At 34.1% G+C, this 21,267-nt stretch overlaps 1 pseudogene; it reads left to right on the top strand.

Moving 5' to 3' along the window:
- The first annotated feature begins 491 nt into the window (after positions 1-491).
- On the top strand, positions 492-12,022 carry LOC104868716 (annotated as a pseudogene).
- Positions 12,023-21,267: the final 9,245 nt, after the last annotated feature.

Below are 21,267 nucleotides of genomic sequence, written 5' to 3'. Positions count from 1 at the left end.
ATGTGCATGCTAGGTTTTATCCCTAACACCTCAAAAAATTTCAATCAAGAAACCATAAATCTACACCTCACTATATGCTTTTGAAGCTCACAAGCTGAAGATGATTGATACAGTTTCATTACAAAGCAACAGAACAGCAAAATTTTCATTGATAAACTTTCTATTATACATGCTACCATTATTAATTAAATCAATAATTACTCTAAATTATTTTACATCATCTAAAAATTGCATAAATTCCTTATGGGACTTCTCAAGACTGAGGTTGTTTTTAAGTGTGTCACATCTCTTTCAGTGGTTATTTTAACACATTAGGATTTTTCAATGTGCATAAATATCAATCAAAATAAAAGGATATTGGGAAGTATAAAGTGCAGGTCCATTAAATAATAATTATGAAAACTTGTTTGAAAATTCAAACTACATTTGGTATAGTTATTCTGTAGCTAGAAGCATGAGAATCAAAGTACTCCCGTGGTGGGAGAGTACAAATGAATACAGGTGTCTGCTATCAGAATAGAACCACCTGCACGCTATATGATGGAAAGATTCAAAGTGAAGTACCGATCGTAAGTGGTGCTTAACTTTCTGAAGCCAGCAGAATACTATTACTCAAAGTCTGTGTCTAGCAGAGGTAAATTACTTTGTTGTAATCACGTTCATGAGCTGTCTTGTGGTTGCCAGTCAAGGCCTGCCATTCATCTAAATGAAATGATAGCCGTGAAAAGTTAATTAGATGTTACAACCTGATCAATATTGAAGAGCTTTAATGTATATGTTTCCGTTGCTTTCTCTAAAATGTTCTCATATGCTTTTAAGATCAGCCACGGAACTGTGACAGTATTAAAAGGCCAGAATGCTGCACAAATTCTTTTGTAATCTTGAACTGTGTAAATACATATGTTTAAATGAAAATCTTTCAGTCGTTTCATTGTGACGAATTTGTAAAACAGCAGTTAAAAATTAATGACTTAAAAAAATTAACGACTTTTCATCCATCAGAGAAGTCCATTTCCTGAGTATACATACTACTTTAATAGAATATATATTTTAATATTGGCTTTATTTAGGTAAAATCAGATCTATTTGTGATATTCTGGTAGGAACATTCTTAGCTTTGAATATCATTAATAGTTTATTCTCCTCCACAATTAAAAGACTTCGATTTGAAATTCATTCCCAGACTTTAGGTCTCAGATGTGTAGCCATCCTGAGAGAGGAAACACATTAAATTGCATTTTTCATCGTTTGTCAGTATGAATTAATTTAAACAAGTCCTTCTTCATGAGTAATTTGGAAAGGATATCTGATAAGAGCAAATGCAATTTACTTCAGAAATATTTAAAAGCGCAGACTAAGTGGGGAACACTAAAAGTTTCTGGACAACAAAATGCTACAAACTTCCTCTCACTTTGAAATTCCCAAACCTGTTGAAGAGAGCTTATTTTAATATGATCTGTATAACTTAAACTGAAACTACTGATAATGTGTTTTATACTTCTGAAATGTAATGAAATTTTAATTTTTTTAGTAATTAACTAGTAGAAATATATAATTTAGTCATATATAATATATGACTAAAATATATGACATAAATATATAATATAGTCATATATAATTTCTCCTTTTTTGTTTGGGTTGACTTTTAGGAAGTGCTTTAGAAATGACTGAAAAATAAATTATATTGCTATGAGATAGAGATAGAAAGAGAGAGAAAAGAGCAAAGAGGTAATAGTTGTATGGTCGTTTCATTATAAGAATATTGGCAACTTTTAAAAATCAAAATGGCTTAATCTCATAGTCTTTGATTCATATAAATATATGGAAATTATTGTTTATACTTAGACATTCCATAGGTGAGATATTCCAAAGGATTATTTAAGCCTATTTTTCTAAATTGTCTATGAGCTCTATTTCTCTTTAACTTCCTGTGTTCTGGTTTCTTTCCCCACCATTCCACTGAAGCTGCTCTCGGTATTGGTCACCAATGACTTCTACTTTAACAAATTCCAGGGGTATTTTCCAGTAGCTGTTCTGCACCATTTAAAATTGTAGGTCTCTCCCTCCTGGAAATTCTCTCTTCCTGTCAGTTCTGCAACTCTCTCTTGATCCCATTTTCTCTTAGTTTTTTGGCTGACTAGAAGATTCCTCCTTTGGTTCCTCTTTCTCCATACACACACATCATACGCAGGTATACCTCAGAATTTCATTTGCTGTTCTTCTCATTCTCTCTGTATATTTCTAAATGACCATAGTGATTCCTAAGATTCATCTACCATTATTATTAGTTGCTCTGAACAGAAGGAAATAGAACCCAGAGGTCAGTCTACTGGTAGAAAATGTCTAGTGCCTGGAACTACAGAACTGCAGATACTAATCCCTTCTTGGCCTTTTGGCTAAGATCAAGTGCAGAACTGCAGATACTGGAGATTATCTGTGCCTCTTTTCCATATCCTATGGCAAGGTCTTACTTCAACCCATCATCTTCTTTCACTGTGTGCCGGGCATTTTAAGAAAAATTGCACATGAAAGGTTATACAAAATAAATCAAAAGTCCTGATGTTCTACTTGTCTAGCATAAATCTACCATTAGGAGTGATTGAATAACCATTTGCTAATTGTCTGGGTCTGCTAAACAGGTCACAGAAAGTTCATCTGGTCTAGCAACTTCCTAGTATTACTCAAGAATAATAATAATAAAAGAGACAAGAACAGATGCTGTCGTAGAGGTCATGCCAAGAAAATGAGGCTTTGAAGCTTTTCATTTCCCTGTAACTACTGCCATTACCTCTTCAAATTTCAAATTGAGTGTTTGCCTATATTGACTCAAGTCAGAGATAGACTGCCCATGCAACAATCCTTTGTCATTTATGAGGATGAATGACAAATGCATTTTAGAATATTCTTTTTAAAGTAAAACTTTAGGAAATTAGCTCAAAAATTACTCCGTCTATATGTGAAAGGAAGCTTGTTTAATAAAATTTATGTTGTAACCACTCAGATTGTGTCCTTCAGTGATCTACAGATCAGTATGAGCTGTGGATCAATACAACTAAGTTGCTTGTTTCCCCTAAGACTGGTATCCCAAGAGTAGTGTTAATTTAGAAAAGGAAGTAATATGAGAAAAAAGTATTATACCTTACCCTGGGTATTGGAAATAAATAAAATAAACAGTAATGCCACCTTTATTTTAAAGTAGTAGAATGTAATTGACACTTTTACTCAGAAAATTAGACTCCCTTCCCTGAGCTCTTTCTTATGTCCCCTGCCTCAGGCATGCTTTCTATGAGCTGTGTTTTCCAACAGTTTTATACTATGTATTACTATCTACCTGTGACTACCTGGCCCAGATAAGTTCAGAATTGACTGCAGAAATAGAAAATTAAAATAGAAAAAACAAATTTATAGAGAGTAGGTCCTGATGATCTTCCTGCCCAGTTTCCATATCTTCTATGATATACCTGGATGTTATACTCAATGTGATCTTTAAGATAGTGTTGCTTTCTTTCAGCAAAAACTCCACTTTGCTTGAACTGCTTTACCTTGGAATATGTATTTGTGTTTCATGCCTGCTATTCACCTGCCTAAAAATGCATTTTATCTGAGAACAGCTTCCTCTGTCTTTTAAAAATTATTTCCTCAATTTTACTCTACTCATTTAACTTCTGTATAAGATGCTTTATTTTTACACAAACATTATCTAATGGCTGTAGTGGACTACTCCAGACACTGGCAGCTGGCCAGAGCTATACCAATCATAGCCCTTGCTTAGTATTTTTTAGCTCGGGAACACAGAGTGCATTAAGAAGCCCTCTATCCAGTAGCAAATTTCTCAAGTATGATACCTGAAAAACTGCAAACAGGTCCCCTACTAATTTAGGTCCATGGTAAAGATTATGAAGACAACATGTGACACATTACAACAGTATGCTGAAAGCGTTTGCATTGTTGCTTATAACTGATCCCTGGACTAGCTGTGTGGTTGAACTTTTGCCTGTCTAAGCCAATTATTCTCACTTATGTTTAACTTGCTTAAATTGGGTTTTGATTATGGTTGCTACATTCCATAATTGAAATAGCAGTATGCCAATGGTAGTCAAATACTATATTAAAATGATATTGTAATATCTGATACTTATTTAAACTAAAAGATGATCTACTGTTTATCTGATATTAGAATGCAACAGGACATCCTGTATTTTACCTGGAATCTCACTTTTGTTTGCTACACACAGATGAATTTGGTTGCTTTCTGTGACTTGTATCCACATAGAATTATTTAAGATAGCACTTTAATACACATTTCTATTAGAATCCAAAGAGATATGGATGGTAAGTTTATGCTTTGTAGATAGTTTCTTGTGGCTTGAATATTATCCCATAGCTTAGATTCTTCCTATCCGATTTTGGACATATCTCTCCAGAGAGTGCAAATGTACTTTATACATTTCTGAGACCTAGAAACTTAATGTGTATTTTAAGTTAAAACTCTGAGAGATGGATTTAATGTTCTCTCAAAATTAAAACTCTGAAACCCTTAAGCAGCTCCTGGACAACTCACTTCATCTCACTTCTTTAGTCTGCTTATCTTTAAACTGTAGGCAATACTTTTTTCCCACTTATTCCAAGGTGTTACAGTGATGAACATTTATGGAACACTTTTAAGGTGAAAATTCTAAATCTATTTAAGCTTTAGCAAGATATCATATATACATGGTATATTCCTGTAATAAAGTAGGAAAACGTGTTTTCACAGTTTAATTGTTTCAATAAAAGAAAAACACAAAGCTGCATTCTTACATTGACTTGATGAAATGCTTTGTTTTGTTATCATAGTGATAGGAAAGGTTATTCTGAAAAAGAAGTAAAGAAATGTAAATATTTTCCAATATTTAGGCTGTAAGTATTTTTCTTCATAAAAATCCCATTGCTCTTAATCACAAATGGTCAAATGTTTTCTTTTCAAATGAGGTCTACCATTAAGATTGCTTTTGAAAGTGTGCATTAAGGTAGAGGGATGGAAAGTTACTATAATTTTCAGTTCATGTTACTTCTTGAGTACTGTCACTTCTCTATATAAAGCTATAGAAAGTGAACATTAGCCCTTTAAAGGAGTCACATTTCAAGGATCAGGTGGGAAAGACAGAAGTGTTGGATGCACCTCAGTGCACTGCTGTTCATCTTCAACACTTTGCACAATGTGAGAATGTTTAATAATTCCAACCCAACCTACAGATAAGAATCTCTGGTGTCACATCACAACTGACAGTGCTGGTGTGAGATTTGCAATAAAACAATATTCCAGCTGTAGCTTTCATTTATAGAAATAAAACAGCAGAAGTGGAGGGAAAAAGGCCAGGAGAAGATAAACACTTTCATATTGCAACAGCACCAACACGAAATTATAAAAGCTATACTAAAATAAAGAGAAAACTCCAACCTCCGGTCCAAAATCTGATGTGTACAATATCATTTAAAATCTGTTGCTCTGTCTACATTTTACATTAGCCAGTTAATGTTTAGCTATCCAGAAAGATCTCCAAATATAAATAAGCTTTTTTTTTTTCAAATAAAGTCTATGGCAACTGTGGGACAGGCGGCCTTATTTTTCTCCCATTAATCACTAGAAACTTCACACGGCATGAAAGTCTCAGGGGATATTTCTGGCTGGGAAAAAGATCCTCCCTCCTTAGTTCTAATCAGTCCATCCCATCTGTAATGGCTTTAGAAAATTGTTAATGACATAAAGTGACAGTCGAAGGGCTTTTTGGTCTGTCAGTGTAGGGTTACTATGAGCTCTCTAACCAACTACTACACGCAGGCCTCAAAGCTGCTGGAAAATGATCTGGATTATGAAGGAATAAATTTGATATGTTAGCAATCACAAGCAGGAACTGAAAAGAAAGGCTTCCTTAATACAGTTCTTTCAGGCTATAATGGGAAATACAAAGATAAATCTGGCTCAGAGACAAACCCACATAAGACTGCTGTAAGCTCACAGAATATAGTTCTTAGTTATAGGATGTGTAAAACACACAATGGCCTCAATAAGGAGCTAAGTATATAAGTGCAAACAAACCCGTTTTTATAGTTAGCATGGCATTTTGAATGGAGTTTAAAGCCGAAAGGACACTATCCTACTTGCAGATGAAGACGGGAAATGTAACAGTAAGTACTGTGTTCTCATATATAGAAGTCTAATAAGAAAATGTTCCAGAAACCTATGAACATAAAGCAAGTTAAACCTGAATTTGGCTTTCCTCATTGATTGGACAAGATTTGCTTCCCCTGATTTAAAATATTGTTTTCTTTTTCCCGTTCCATTATCTTGTTTTGGATTTATGGAAATTTTGAACAGTGATGTGTGAATGACTACAATTTGAAGTTATCTGTTAAATTCAGCAACATGACATCACAAGGTGTAATCTCATTCCTCACATTATGTAAAGATTCTGTACTGAATTGATAAATAAATGCATATCTGGAAACGATTCAGTTAAAAATAGGCAGATAATAAGAAGTAAATGGAAATCTGGGAGGTTTTTTTTAAAAGAAAAATTTTATCCTTCATGTATTTTCTTTCATGTATTTTTTCCAATTTCTAGAATATTCACCTCATTAGGTGTCATAGAAAGTGACAATATAAACAGTCATTTTCCACACACTTCCTGTAGATTGTAAGGGGTATAAAAATATTATATTCTGACAATTACACAGATTTTGAAAGATTAGGGAAAATATTTTTACCTAGTTATACAGAGAAATAACTTTACTTAGTAGTAGAGAACATATACTTTTCCCCAAATCCTACTGTATTCCATGAGATACATGAAAGAGAATTATACTGAGTACAAAACATTTTCTCTATTAAAGAAAAACCTGTGAAGGCCTTTAAAAGTAGGATAATTTCTTCTCATACTGAGATAGTGTAAGAAGAGCTGTACCTGGCAAAATCCATTTTTACTAGATGGTTTCTAAAGGAAACTTCTAGCTCTGTTTCCTCTATTAGCCACAATTTCTCTTAGATGGGTATAATTTGGTAGGAATAGACAGTCAACTAGTAGGTCCTGATCTAGTTTATAGTTGTGCATTAAAAACAGGAATGGAATAAAAAACATCAAAAATACTTTCTCAACAAGTAATTCTGATTGAGTGAGGCAGTGGAATTTCAACTGATTTCTTTCTTTGTCAAATGTCGCACATTCTCTCTGAGAATTATAATTAGGTTTGGGAAATAACTGTCATACTGAGAGAAGTTCATCCTATTAGGTTTTGGAATGGGACATAAATTTTGGATACCTACACTAATTCTTTCAGAATACCAGGAAGTCCACTCATAAATATCTATTTCAGTGCTCTAAAATGATTAAATGACATCATGATGACCTGATTTAAAGAAAATGTTACATGAGGGCCTTGAATGGTACCCTGGTGGCCTAGAAGAGTTAATGTACTTTTCTTAAGTGCCCAATTCAGTCTTAGTTTGCAATGTAAGAACAGGGAATGTATCTCAATAACTCACTGATAGCTTCATCTAATATAAGTATATTAAGGAGAGATAAGTCTTTTGAAGGAGTCTGTCAAAGAACAGGTGGCAATTCTGAGTAATTCAGCTTTGCTAAAGAAGGAAAGGTGGGGAACATTTTTTGCTATTATGTGGAATGAAGTGTTGCCCAATTCTAGTCTGGAAAATAAAGCCAATTAAAATACTTGCTATCATAGAATTGGTATCATAGAACTATATAATACATCCCCAAGCCAGGAAGCATTTAGAAATCAACCTTTTTATAAGATTATAACCCAAAAGTTGTCACAACACACATTTTTTTCATTTCTTTTATATGTAGTACACTGTTAGTTCAAACTTTGGGATAATATTGAGCACAGAAAATGAGGCAGTGTGAGAAGAAAGTTGACCAGAAAGGGAAAAGAAACAATTATAAGAGTAAAAGTAGGAAACATTATCAAAGATTTAAAAGCAACTTGTCCAAGTAAATAAATCAATTAATAAAAAAGTAAAGAAACATGAAACAAAAAGAACTGTCTGTCCAATTAATCATCTTAAAATATGCACATATTAAGGTTCTTAAGTCCAGAATCATCCCAAGAAGAAAAGTATTTCAATATGTATAACACAAATTTCTTTATGATTAAAGAAATCTTTCAAATTGATGAGCAAGTAAAAGACTCTGGCAGTCAAGATAATATAATTTTGCAAAGAATAAATTTTGGTTTTTATTGATGGGTGCTGGCCTAACTTGTTTGGCATAATGCTTTTATTACATGAATAAGTCATTATATTGTTCTTCAGTTCCTATATTGACACGTTGGGAGAAAAAATGGTGTCTATAATGCTGGATTATAAAAATAACAGAAGACATAAATATAAAGTATTTAGCAGAGCATCTAGATCATAGTAAATCACAATAAATACTAATTATTGGGATTGAGTAGTAAGCGGGATTGGAACAAATGCTTAGCTACATATGAAACAACAGTTCATTTAGTTTCCTTGGTGCTTCATGTAAATTTTTTTAATGGATTAAAACAAAAGCAATAAAGAGAAGTATAAAAGGAAATGTATCTGAATGTTTATAATAATGTCGTTGGTGTGGTAAGCCAGAAAAATATGGGATAGACCTATGGAAGGCAAAGGAAAAATGCAAAACTTTAATGGGAATATATGCCTAAAAATAGACACATGACACATGAAAGTATCTACAATGTAAAATGCTAAGGGTTATCATAACATATATGAAGAAATTCTACCCTCAATTTTTCTAATGGTAACATGTAATCAAAGTAACATAAATACACAGAGATGCCATGTACTCTAACTTCATTGTTCTTTCTATCTTCAGAATCTTTTCAAACTTCATTTTGGGTAATGTTTTCCCTACATCGAGGAACCAACTTAACCATTACTTCAGCAAAGAGGCATCTTCTATGTCTTCCTAAATTTTCCTCTTATAGAATTTGTCTCTATTCATCTTAACCCTTGTTCTTCACCATGTATTTATGTCTTTTGATTTCTATCCCTTTTCCCCATAATTTGAAAATAAGTTTATGGGACAGAGTGTATATTGTTTTTGATTTCCTATGCTGCCCCTAAACTATAGCACACATTGAAATAATGTGAATATTATAAAGTGGCCAGACTGTCACATTGAGACCTTTAGCATGTACAGGTAATGTATGCATGGTAGTCATAGAATTTTTATGGAGAACAATTCCTTCTTGGTCTTAGCAAAAGATGAAATATTAACTGGAGACTTAGTGGTCCATCGGAAAATTTGAATCATTCTAAGAGTTTGTAAAGAGCTAAAGTAAGGGAATTTAAAGGAGATAGAAAGATGAATGTAAAGATATTTATTCAAAATTTCACTATTTTAAATGTAGTTGAGTGTATATACAGGGAAACAAAGGATAAAATTCTTTCTCTAAGAAGTATAAAGTCAATTAAAAGTTTTGAAAAACAGATTTTATGTCTTGCTTTTTGTCTGTGTGTTTTAAATCATTTTGACTATGCAGTCTAAATTATTGGAATATATGGATTAGACATATAAGGACCAAAGGAAAGATGAGTTTTCAGATTTATCAGTCACTCTTTCTAATGCCACCATAAGTCTCTAGAGTTGAGATCACCTTAATAAAGAAATATTGGAAATCTGACAACTATTTCCAAGTGAACTTCCTTATCACTCTTATCTTCACTACCACCAATACCAGTAACAATAATGGCAGTGTTGACAACAAGATCAATAAACTTTTACGGAACAATTATCTGTTAGGCAATAATGTAGATTTTTGGGTACACAGAAATATGACATAATCCCTTCCATCAAAGAGGGAGAATATACCAGTAAATAACTTTATTTGTGTAGAGTAGCCTGTAATAAAATGAGTACTGGAAAATCATTGTTTCTGTAGTTTGAAGAGCTGTCCACAGATGAAAAAGTCTTTAGGAATAGTTCATGGAGGAGGTAAGATTTGCATTAGTATTTATAGAAAGAATGATCTAGGATAAAGATAAAGGCAACTACTCACATGGACGTTATTGTGACAGCATGAAATGGAATTCTATGGTATGTTCTAAAGGTAAGGGGACATATATACAAATAAGACTTTGATCTAGCATAGAATTCACAGAAAGAAATGAAGGAAATATTCAGAGAGATAGGTTAAAATATACTATAAGGTACACTTAGTATCAGATTGCAGTTGGTTTATTTTGAAAAAACTTCAAATGGTTTATTTTGAGGAAATGGAAAACCACTTACAAGTTTTGAACAGAGTAGCTACTTGTGGGATGTTTTAAGAAGTAAAGAGAATGAACCTGATAAGCATGCAGTAGGTTAATTTTAGTGGTTAAAATGCAGATCAATGAAACCAGCACGATTTTTTTTTTTTTTTTTTTTTTTTTTTAGGAGAGAAAAATGAGAATCTGCTTGGTAAAAAAAGAAGAGGGAAATAAGACATTTTTAAATACTTTTTACTATGAAAAATTTCAAAATAAAATGCAACAAACCTTTAAATATTAATCAATCAACTTCAAATTACTAATTTAAGACAAACCATATTTAATCTATATGTTTACCTATTTTAACCCCAGACTTTTTTTGGAAGCACTAGTGATTGAATCCAGCACCTTTGCAGTAAGATACATATAAATCCTTTTTAATTTTTAGTTTTGAGACAGATTCTTCTTGAGTCATTAAGTTGTTCAGGCTGTACTTGAACTTGCAAACTTCTTGTCTTAGACAAGTTATATTATATATTAAATGTCCATTTATAAAATATGTGACCTTTGAAAAAGAATAGTATTATCATACCTAAAGATTTTAAAAAATTAACAGTCCCAAGTGCATAGTAAGTATTCAAGTGCATATAATTTTATATGAAATTCTTTGTAATTCATTATCTTAAATCATTGTCCAAATAAGTGCAATTCTTTTCAATTGATTGATATATTATATATTAAATGTCCATTTATAAAATATGTGACCTTTGAAAAAGAATAGTATTATCATACCTAAAGATTTTAAAAAATTAACAGTCCCAAGTGCATAGTAAGTATTCAAGTGCATATAATTTTATATGAAATTCTTTGTAATTCATTATCTTAAATCATTGTCCAAATAAGTGCAATTCTTTTCAATTGATTGATATTTTCAAATCTTTTAAAATCTTTAATTATATCTTCCACCGCTTTTCTTTCTTGAATTTTAAAAAAAAATTATTATTACATAGGCACAGTGCAGCTCCTCGGCCTGCAAAGGGGCACGGCGCGGTCGCCACGTTCTCCTTGGCTCTGCAGCCAGGGCGGGCAGCCTCACGGCCCCATGGGGAAGAAAGATAAGGACTTTGCATATGACTGCTGTGCAAACTGGTGCTGGAGGAGCCTTTTTTGTGCACAGAGATGCTCCTGAGAATGGCCCAGATACTCCATTTGATTTCACACCAGAAAACTCCGAGAGGATACAGGCAATTGTAAAAAACTCTCCAGAAGAGCATAAAGCAGCCGCTGTGCTTCCAGTCCTGCACTCAGCCCAAAGGCAGACTGGGTGGAGGCCATCTCTGCGATGAGCAAGGTTGCAGAAGTTGTACAGTACCTCCAGTGAGAGTGTATGAAGTAGCAGCTTTTTACACAATGCACAGCCGAAAGCCGGCTGGGAAGTACCACATTCAGTTCTGCGCTGCCACACCTTGCGTGCTCGGACCCTGACAGCACCCGGGGGGCCCCAACAAAGGTTGGGGGACCACACCCGACAAGCTTTTCACTCTCACCAAGGTGGAACCTTCAGGGCCCTGCGTAAATGTACCAATGGCTCAAATAAACGACAGTTACTATGAGGATCCGACACCTACGGATATTGAAGAAATCAGTGATGAGCTGAAAGCTGGCAAAATCCCCAAATCCGGGCCGAGGAGTGGGCGTTTCTCTTGCGAGCCAGCTGAAGGTCTCACCTCTTTGATTGAACCACCTAAAGGACCTGGGTTAGGTGTGCAAACAGGCCTCTGATTTGTACTCTGCTGTAAATATGTCACTGCAGAAATAAAATGTGAACCTCCTAGCTACAAAAAAAAAAAATAAATAAATAAATAAAATAACAACAACAACAAGAAAAAAGCTGCATAGTTTGCTGACAGCATAACGGTAAAATTTAAGTCTTACTCTGCCTCCTATATTTCGTAATATATGATAGTGAAATTTAAAAACTAAGTCAGATTTAGGTCTGTTTGTTGCCAACGAGGGCTTATAACTTATGCTGTGTACTATGGGAAAATATGATATTTGTTCGTCTCTTTTTTGTATGTGTTATAACATTTCTTAAAAATGGTGATGTAATTCAATCTTTCGTCTTTTTTTAATTGAAATGCTACTCTAAAGAGATTTTCCTCTTGAATAATTTATTGTCTTGATAAATTCTTTATATGAAAAATTTACAACAAATGTATTCTCTTGTATGTATCAATTTACAAACAGCTAATTTCCATTTTCCTCCAAATTTGATAAATGAGTATTCTGTCTTTGTTTTGTTTTATTTTTTTCACTTTCTAGTTTTCTTTTTATTTTGAGACAACACCTCACTAAGTTATCCAAGCTGATCTGGAACTTGGAATCCTCCTGCCTCAGTCTCCCAAGAGAGGAGTATTATGGTTTTTTTAATTGAGTTTATTGGTACTTTTAAAGTATACAGTACAGTTATATTTATCATTGGGATCTTGTGTCTTTACATGACAGATCTTGGTTCTCATTTTTCCCCATACCCCTCTCCTCCCCTTCCCTCACCCCTTCCTCCCTCCCCTATTTACAAAGAATTTGGTTACATTTTTTCCTTTTCCAATATTTTTTTCTTTTCCCTTATTTCATTTCCCCTACCCTTCACACTTCCTCTACACCTTTAGCCCTTTTGTTAAAATTTCATATTGTCAATTATATAGTTTGGATCTTATTTACACTTTTAGTTTTAAACATCACTGGTCGTTTGAGAGATGCAGATGAATACAATGAGATTCCACCTCATCCCACAAAGAATGACTGCTACCAAGAAATCACACAATAACAAATGTTGGCGGGGTTGTGGGGAGAAAGGAACTCTTCTCCATTTTTGGTGGGAGTGCAGACTGGTGCAACCACTATGGAAATCAATATGGAGATACCTCAAAAAACTAGGATTAGAGGTTCCATTTCACCCAGCTATTCTCTGCTGGGTATCTTCCAGAATAATTAAAAGAATCATACCACAGTGATATATATGCACCCATGTTTATAGAAGCACAGTTTGTAATAGCTAAAACTTGGAAACAACCCAATTTACCATCATTTGGAGACTGGAAAAGATGTGGTTTTTCTGTAAAATGGAGTACTACTGAGCCATAATTAAGAGAAACTAGAGTCATTGTGTCTTTGTTTTTAAAGACCTGTTACTAAGTCAGGTTAAAATATATTTTTTCTAACTATTGCAGTCATTCTTATTTATATTCAAACTATCCTGTCCTTTCCCATTGAATAGCTTTAATTTGACTTGTGAGGACATTTGAACCGCAGTACTCTTCTTGAGAGAGGTCAAGGTGTCCTAGGCTCATCTGTTGCATTTACTATCCCCAGAACTTGTAACCATTCATTTCTTTAAAGAAAACTATTCCTTGTATTATATAATGATATTTAGGAACCACAATTTGGGTGTTAGATGTGCTCTTTACTATAGCATTAGACATTGCTTTTTATATATTTTTAAAGAGCAGAGCTAAGAAATGTGTATTTTTTAAAACATAAAATTTGTCTTGAGTTAAAGAAGATATTTCCAATATCAAATCTCTCTCCATATATATGTATATATATATATATATATGTGTGTGTGTGTGTGTACATATGTATATATAAATATATTAGGTTAATATATACAGTGTTCTTGCACTTATTTCCTACAATCCTGGTTTTGAATAATCTTTATATAATTCCTCATTTATTCTTCTCACTACAAATTCAGCAATCTGTAACATTGATATCATCGTTACATTCAAAATGAATTGTCAAACTGTGTAATTATTTTTCAAAAATTTTGTTGAAATATATATACAACAAGTATACATAGTCAAGTAATGGTGTTTTAAATTCACTATAAACAGTCCCCTTTTGTGTTATATCCCTTGTCATTTCATGCATGTGTTGTATAATTTTAATAATAAGAGATTTATATATTTGCTGATAGCTTCAAAGGTTAGGCTAACTTTGTCTACCTTTAAAGGTTATCCTTTTATCATCATATTCTTACTCTTTTCCCACAACTGAACTCTGTTTAGTTTTAGGAAAAAAAAGGTATATTTATGGAAGTTTCATCTGGACTAAAATGTTTTCTTGCTCAAGAGAGTAGAGTCATATGTCTTTCTCTTTGTTCATTTTTACTTTTGTGTCTTTCAGGATTGTTTTGAAGTCTTTTGCATAGAAGAGTCATTCTAAAATGTGAAAAAGTAGGGATGGGATGTGAGGGTTAAAAAAAAGTACACCCTGGTTCCAAGCTTCTCTTGTAAGACTTTTTGCTTTTAAATAGAAGTAGGATCACTTGAATAAATTAACACAGAAAATAGTGATTGAATTTTCTACCAGACAAGAGTTCTCTCTCAGCTTTAATAGTAACTGAATATATCAATCAAACTTATATAGAAACAAATATCTTTGAAGGAAATTAGAAATAATCCCTGAAATAATAAGTCATAAGGGACAATTATTCACTCTACTTAACCACGTGTCATGAATAAATAAATCCTATAGATCAGGTGCAGTTCAGGCAAAATTGGAGAGGTTTTCTCTAGCTTTCTCATATGTTGCTCACAGAGTAACACCAGCTCATGAAAATGTTCTACTCCTGCATAGGAACATCCATACCCTTCAATCACTTCCTGTGTTGGAAATCAGAGTCCTGGGCTGACCCCTTCCTGTAACTGAAAATTACTGAAATCCTGCTGAGTTTACCTTCTTAAAAGTCTATTTTAAGAAAATCTTTCTCCTCATTTTCTTTTCTTATTTTAATTCATAATTGGTATATATTAGGTATACAATGTGATGATATTCATCATTTGGACTTTGTACCTTTACATGATATATCTCAGTTCTTATGTTTTTCCCCATTCCCCTGCCCTCCCTTCAAATTCCTCCACCCTTCCCTATTTACAAAGAGTTTGTTTCTGTTTTTTCCTGTCCCTTATTTCCCCTATGCCTCCCATTTCCCCTTCCCCTTCCCCTTCGGACTTTTCTTCCTATTTCACATTATCTATTGTACATTTTAATCCTCAATTACATTTTCAGTTTGTCACACCAGAGACAAACTGCTTATGGCTCCGCCTTGCTCCGACCATCATTTCCTCACCACCAATAATACTGAAGTTAACTTTTCAGTAGTCCTACTGCTTGCATTATCCTCTTACTTTCTTTTAAGATAAAATGGGAGTGTATTTGTCCTATTTATACTATCTGCAAGCCAATTTTTTTTTAACTGCTGAGTAATTTTTTTAAATTAGAAGATAAAAATACTTCTGTTACCCTTACTGCTTAAAGCAAATCCTCAAAACATGGTATAGAAAATGTCATTCTTAGTAGAATCGCAGGGTACATTAGCTATAAAAGGGCTCTTTCTAATAGAGAAAACTTCTTAAATATGATCAGTCTAACAAGAGCAGAATCAAGTATCTAATTTTTTGTAAATCTGTTATTCTGAAAAAATAAGCTTTAGAATTTGCTGACTTAAAGATTAATGTCCAAACTAGTTATAATGTATTTTTCAGATAGGGAAATTAATTAGATATCTTCTAGGCAGTTAGACAGGGCTGCCCTCAAGGAGTCAACACAGAATGGAACCAACTTGGAGGACAATCAAGACACATTCACTGAAGGCCAGAATTGTAAAAGGAGAGAAACTACTATATCTTTGTGCTTCTCCTGGGGATAAATAGCAGTGATTGATATTCTAAATAGATATCAATCACCTAGGTAGGGGACCAGTGTCTTGATCCAGCCTTTCCAGGAACTATCGCTGTCCCCTACACTCAATGAAAATTCTTGTACACTTGCTATGTGACTTGCTCCTTCATTTGATCCCTACTTAATCAATATTGCCTAGGTGACTGTACTTGTAATTCTATTGGTTGATCATGGTTTTGCCCCACCTCATGCCCACCTTGTAATTTTCCATTGGGTCTTATAGTTTTGTCCCACTTTGTACCTGCATCACCTCATGGCTTTGCTGTAAAACATCTTGGAGAAGTGGGGCGAGTGGGCAACCACTTTCTGGTCCCCCTTCTGTGTCTTTTAGACAGAGGCTTTCTTGCCCTCAATAAATTCTTCCTATTCTTAACCTGCCTTGTTCCTAGAATTCATTCTAAAGCTGGAGCGAGCACAAGAACTGGCATTTTGGATAGCTATCAGGTTTGGGATCTCTAGCAGTGTCTTCCCTTATATCAGTATGATCTGATGTATTTTCAAGGCTTCATCTCTTACGTTTCCATCTGTTGCTAACAGGCTGCCATGGGAAGACAAAAGCTGAGAAAGACGCTGAAGAGCATTTAGGTAAAGGACAGCGAGGGGACATGGAAAATGAGAGGAAATTTTTAAAAGGGGACTTTCTTTGTCTTCCTCCAGTAACAAAGGCTAAAATGAGAAAGTATATAAATTTGTTCCGCTAGTCTCTGGATTTGGTTTATATTTGCTTATCTAACAGTAACAAATTTTCCAGGATTTCAGATGTTAAGGGTAAACAAATGAGTTACAAAAGGAAAAAGAGCTTTACCTTGAAAAGCAAGTAGAATTGAGGAAAAAGTTTTCGTAGATTAAAGGGAGCAGGCAAAGGCAATGGACAAGATGTAATAGTGGAGTAGAGAGCTTGAAAAGGATATTGGTATATTTGTGTGAATGTGTATGTGGGCTACATGTTTGTGTGGGTGGTAGGACAGAGAACAAAGAGAGATTGGATCTGAGTAACATTTGACTGCATATTCTAGTAATTACTCAATTTGATAAACTACCGATGTTTAATACCCATTTATACCTCTCTTGCACTCTGATCAGAACTGTTTTTTTTCACTATAAAATTTTACACATTGTATCTGTCTTATATTTCCAAAACATTTTTTAAAATCCTTATTCTAATTCTCACTGTGCAGTTCTTTGATCATTGAGAGCTTTCTTAAAATTAAGAATATCTCTTCTAACTTATGTCAAAATTATGTCTAGAAATGGAAGACCCTATACATGGTGGTGATGTTCCTTTGAAAAAATGTAAGGCCTCTCCATTATTTTAGGATACTGGCGACATGAACATACATTTTTGAGGTGAAGAAGCCTAGAGGGAACTTCTGAGAAAGTTAACCTGCCTGATATCACTGGACAATTTATGTAGTTCCCCATTGTGATGTCAAGTTGAGCAAAGGTCTCATATTTCTTTTCATATTGGAATAATCATAATAATATTTGATATTTTTAGTAGAAAATAACATTACACAAAATCTTTCAGTAAGGAGTGAGATACTTGTATTGGCATGATTTGTGAAATCAAGTTTAAAGTAATAGAAAAGCTCCTACACTGGCACCAAAGTGTACCTAAGATTTGCTGTTTCACAGATTGAAAGTACATCTAGGAGAAGCTTTTCTTTTCAGCACTGCCAAAGTACCCATCTTCCTGCAGTGACCTCAGTTTAGCACTTGGTCATAAGATGTGTTTGCACATCGTTGGTACTTTATAGTGGCATATATAGTCTCATCAAGGAGACTGTCATAGACTTTAGAAGATGTTAACATTTTCCCATCTCTGTGTGTGAAAATGGTGTTTCCTGTTAATTTTGTTCTCCTGCCGAAATCGGTAAGCAAGAGCCTTCTGTGTGAAGCAGAATGATGTCACAGTCACAGCATAAAACTTTTCAAACTTTTGAATGAGACATATTATGGCATATATTTCACTACTTTTAAAAGCAGCGAAACAAAAACTCTGAGGAAGATGATGCCGATTTTATATTTTCAAGAGTGAAGATTTCAGGAGCCTTGGAAATGACCCCAGAATGAAGATGCTCCCCCAAAGCCATGTGTGCTGCAGGGCTCCCCAATGGAGTAGCTGAATGATAAGCAAGCTTATCTGTAGATGCCTTCATTTCTGAGATTAGAAACTTGGCTGTTTACTCCAGAGCTATAGAGGGCATAGAGATTTAGTCAAGAAAAGTAGTTTATCAGTGATTGTCTTAGGGAAAAATGTGGAAATTTTTTGTAAATGATGTCACGATTAGATAATTTAAAAATTAAAGAAAAATAGACTTCTTATTTCAGCTCCATATGAGTTGTTGAGGATGTTGTGTGTGTGTGTGTGTGTGTGTGTGTGTATGCATTTCCTTTTTCTCGCAACACAAGCTAAAAAAAAAAAAAAAAAAAAAAAAAAAAAAAAAAACAGGAGCCTAAATGAAGTCTGAGCCCAAAGCTTTGAAAACCATGGGATCTGATTGGGCAATTTATGGTCTTAATCCCAGGGCCAGATTGTCAGGAGCTCTGACATTCAAGATTAAGATAAAATGATATCCTCGGTCAGTGAAGGCAGAACTTTTAGGGCTCTCAGTTTTACAAACAGCCTGCTGCAGCACACGTGCCAGAGGTTTACCACCCCTGTCCTAGATCAAGCAGAGAGATCAAATCGATCCTATTCAGCTTGTCTTTCTATGTTTTGAGTAATGCCCACCTACATTAATGGGGTGAATCTTTTTACTCAATCATCAGATCAAACAGAAATCTCTTCTATAAATGCTTTCACAGACACAGGAATAATGTTTTGCCAGCTATTCAGGCATCTCTTAGTCTAGTGAATTTGATGGAAAAATTTACTATCATAGATCTGACATTATAAGTTTGAAAGTTTTCACTGGAATCTTTACTACCAGAAAATTTTTGAAACAAAATTGAAAATCATTGACAAAATAAAACTAACATCTATTAGAAAACTGTAGTCCCAGGGAAAACAGAGACACACATAAAGGAAGAGTCACTATCTTCATTTTCTGTGTTGGAGAAACTACTGGCATCAGAAACTGATATGAACACTTGAATAATCATTTTGATCAGTTGTTGGAGGCTTAGGAACTCGTGTGAGAGTGAGGAATTGTTGGGGCCACATTTCAGATGCCTGTTTGCTGTTTTGTTTTACCTTCAAGAACTGTAGGGCAAGTTTCTTGGGGAAAACAACAGTGGTGTTCTTACACAGAACAGCTTTCCCTTCATGTGAGCACCTTTTGGTTCTTCTGCAACATCTAAGGGAGGAGGGACTGATGGATTCTAAGGGCTCTATCTTGTAAAGGTTATATTCCAGATGTACAGGCTCACTTACACATTGAGATGTAATTATACAAAATGCATTCCTTCCACACTCTTTACCACCACACCAATAAGAATCAAATGTGATATCCGTATAATGTATCTCAAAGAGTAGACTTCACCTACAAAAGTGCTCTTTTTCTTTAGATGCCAAACATAATACAGGAAACAAAAGCAAGAACACTCAAGGAATTTGAAGCTGATAGAACTGCAGCTATAGCAAACTTAAACACTCCTAGCCACACTGATATAAAACTGCACTATGAAACTATTATTTACTTCATTTTTTACTACATGATATATCATGCCTGGCTTTCCACAAAAAATTACAAGATATGCTAAAAGACAGGAGAAAGGATTCTAAAGATAAATCAAGTAACAGACTATACTCGGCAATGACACTCATGTTGGAATTATGAAGGACTTTAAAATAACTGCGACAGATATGGTTAAAATTCTTTGAAAATATAGACAGTATAAAATAAGAGATGAGTAAAATGAGTAGAAAGATGGAAATTCCAGAAAATATATTGAAAGGTAATGGTACAAACCAAAACCACTGTAACAAAATTGAAAAATAAGTTAGAATGGCTTATCAATGGAGAAAAATAAAGCTAATTTGACGTACCTCAGTGGCTCTGCACCTGCCTGGCAAGTCCCAATTTCAATCCCCGGTATCAAAACACAGACACAGACTAAAACAGAATGGAAAGCCTAAAATAAAAATAAACCCACACATCTAAATGTACTTTATTTTGACAAAGAGTCTAAGAACACATATTGGAGAAATGATAATCTCTCCAATAAATTTGATAGCCACATTACAGAACTTCCAGAACTGCTTTAAAAAGTGGCAACAATGACAGGACAAGTGTATCTGAACAAGGGGTAAGATTTTGAGTGCGGGTAATGGCACAATGTCTTTTACTGCAAAAGCATTCGCCACATGCTTTGATCACACTGCACACATTCTACTGATAAGAATTGATGAAAGAGCACTATACTTCCACGGCCTTCCTCGTCAAAACCTGTAATCTCTCTCTAGTGATGAGACATGCATCAGACAAAGGCTGTTACAGGAACATATTATGCGATACCTACTTTGTCCCCCAAGCTGCCTAGGTCATCACAAACAAACAAGGTGATGAAGGCCAAAATGAAGAGTACCTTAAGGTGACATGATAACTGCATTTTTTTTTTTTTGTACCAGCAATTGAACTCGGTCCTTGCACTTGTAATGCAGGTGAAGGAACTACTGAGCTAAATATGACAACTACATTTTATGATATTTTGGATGGGATTCTAAAACAAACAAAAAAAAGATGTTGGACAGAAAGTAAGAAAATCTGAATAAAGTATGGACTTTGGTTAAAGTTAGTGTATTGATACTAACTTTATCAATTAGAACAAATGTATTGTTTTCATGTAAAAAGTAAGTAATAGTAGCAACTGGGTAAACACTTGATTAGAAATCTCTGAAGTGTGATTTTTTATAAATCTAAAACTGTCCTAAAATGCCCTAAAATTTTACTGAATTCACATTAAATAGAAAAAGAGCTCAAGAATAACTTGTGCTCATAAAACTATTACTTCACTAAACAATAAGAATAGAGATGTTTCTAGCTAAATGGTTGCACACAGAGGCCATAGTCTTAAGTGAAATAAGTAGGACACACATGTGTAAATACCAAGCAGTCTCTGTGGTGTGAGACATGGAAAGTGTAAATAAGGATCAAAATATATAATAATTTGAAATAGGAAGAAAATGTCCAAAGGGGAAGTGGGAGGGGTAGGGAAAGAAATAAATATGAGAAAAAGAAAAAAACGGAAACAAATTCTTTGTCCTCCCTTTGAAAGGAGGTCAGGGAAATAGAGAGAAAAAAAAAAAAGAACCAAGATACATTGTGTAAAGGTACAAATTT

The sequence above is a fragment of the Fukomys damarensis genome, unplaced genomic scaffold (genome assembly GCF_012274545.1).
Source record: "Fukomys damarensis isolate Sample0158 unplaced genomic scaffold, DMR_v1.0_HiC HiC_scaffold_17, whole genome shotgun sequence".
NCBI lineage: Eukaryota > Metazoa > Chordata > Mammalia > Rodentia > Bathyergidae > Fukomys > Fukomys damarensis.
The sequence above is the reverse complement of the archived record's forward strand: the minus strand, read 5'-3'. Positions and strand labels throughout refer to the sequence as shown.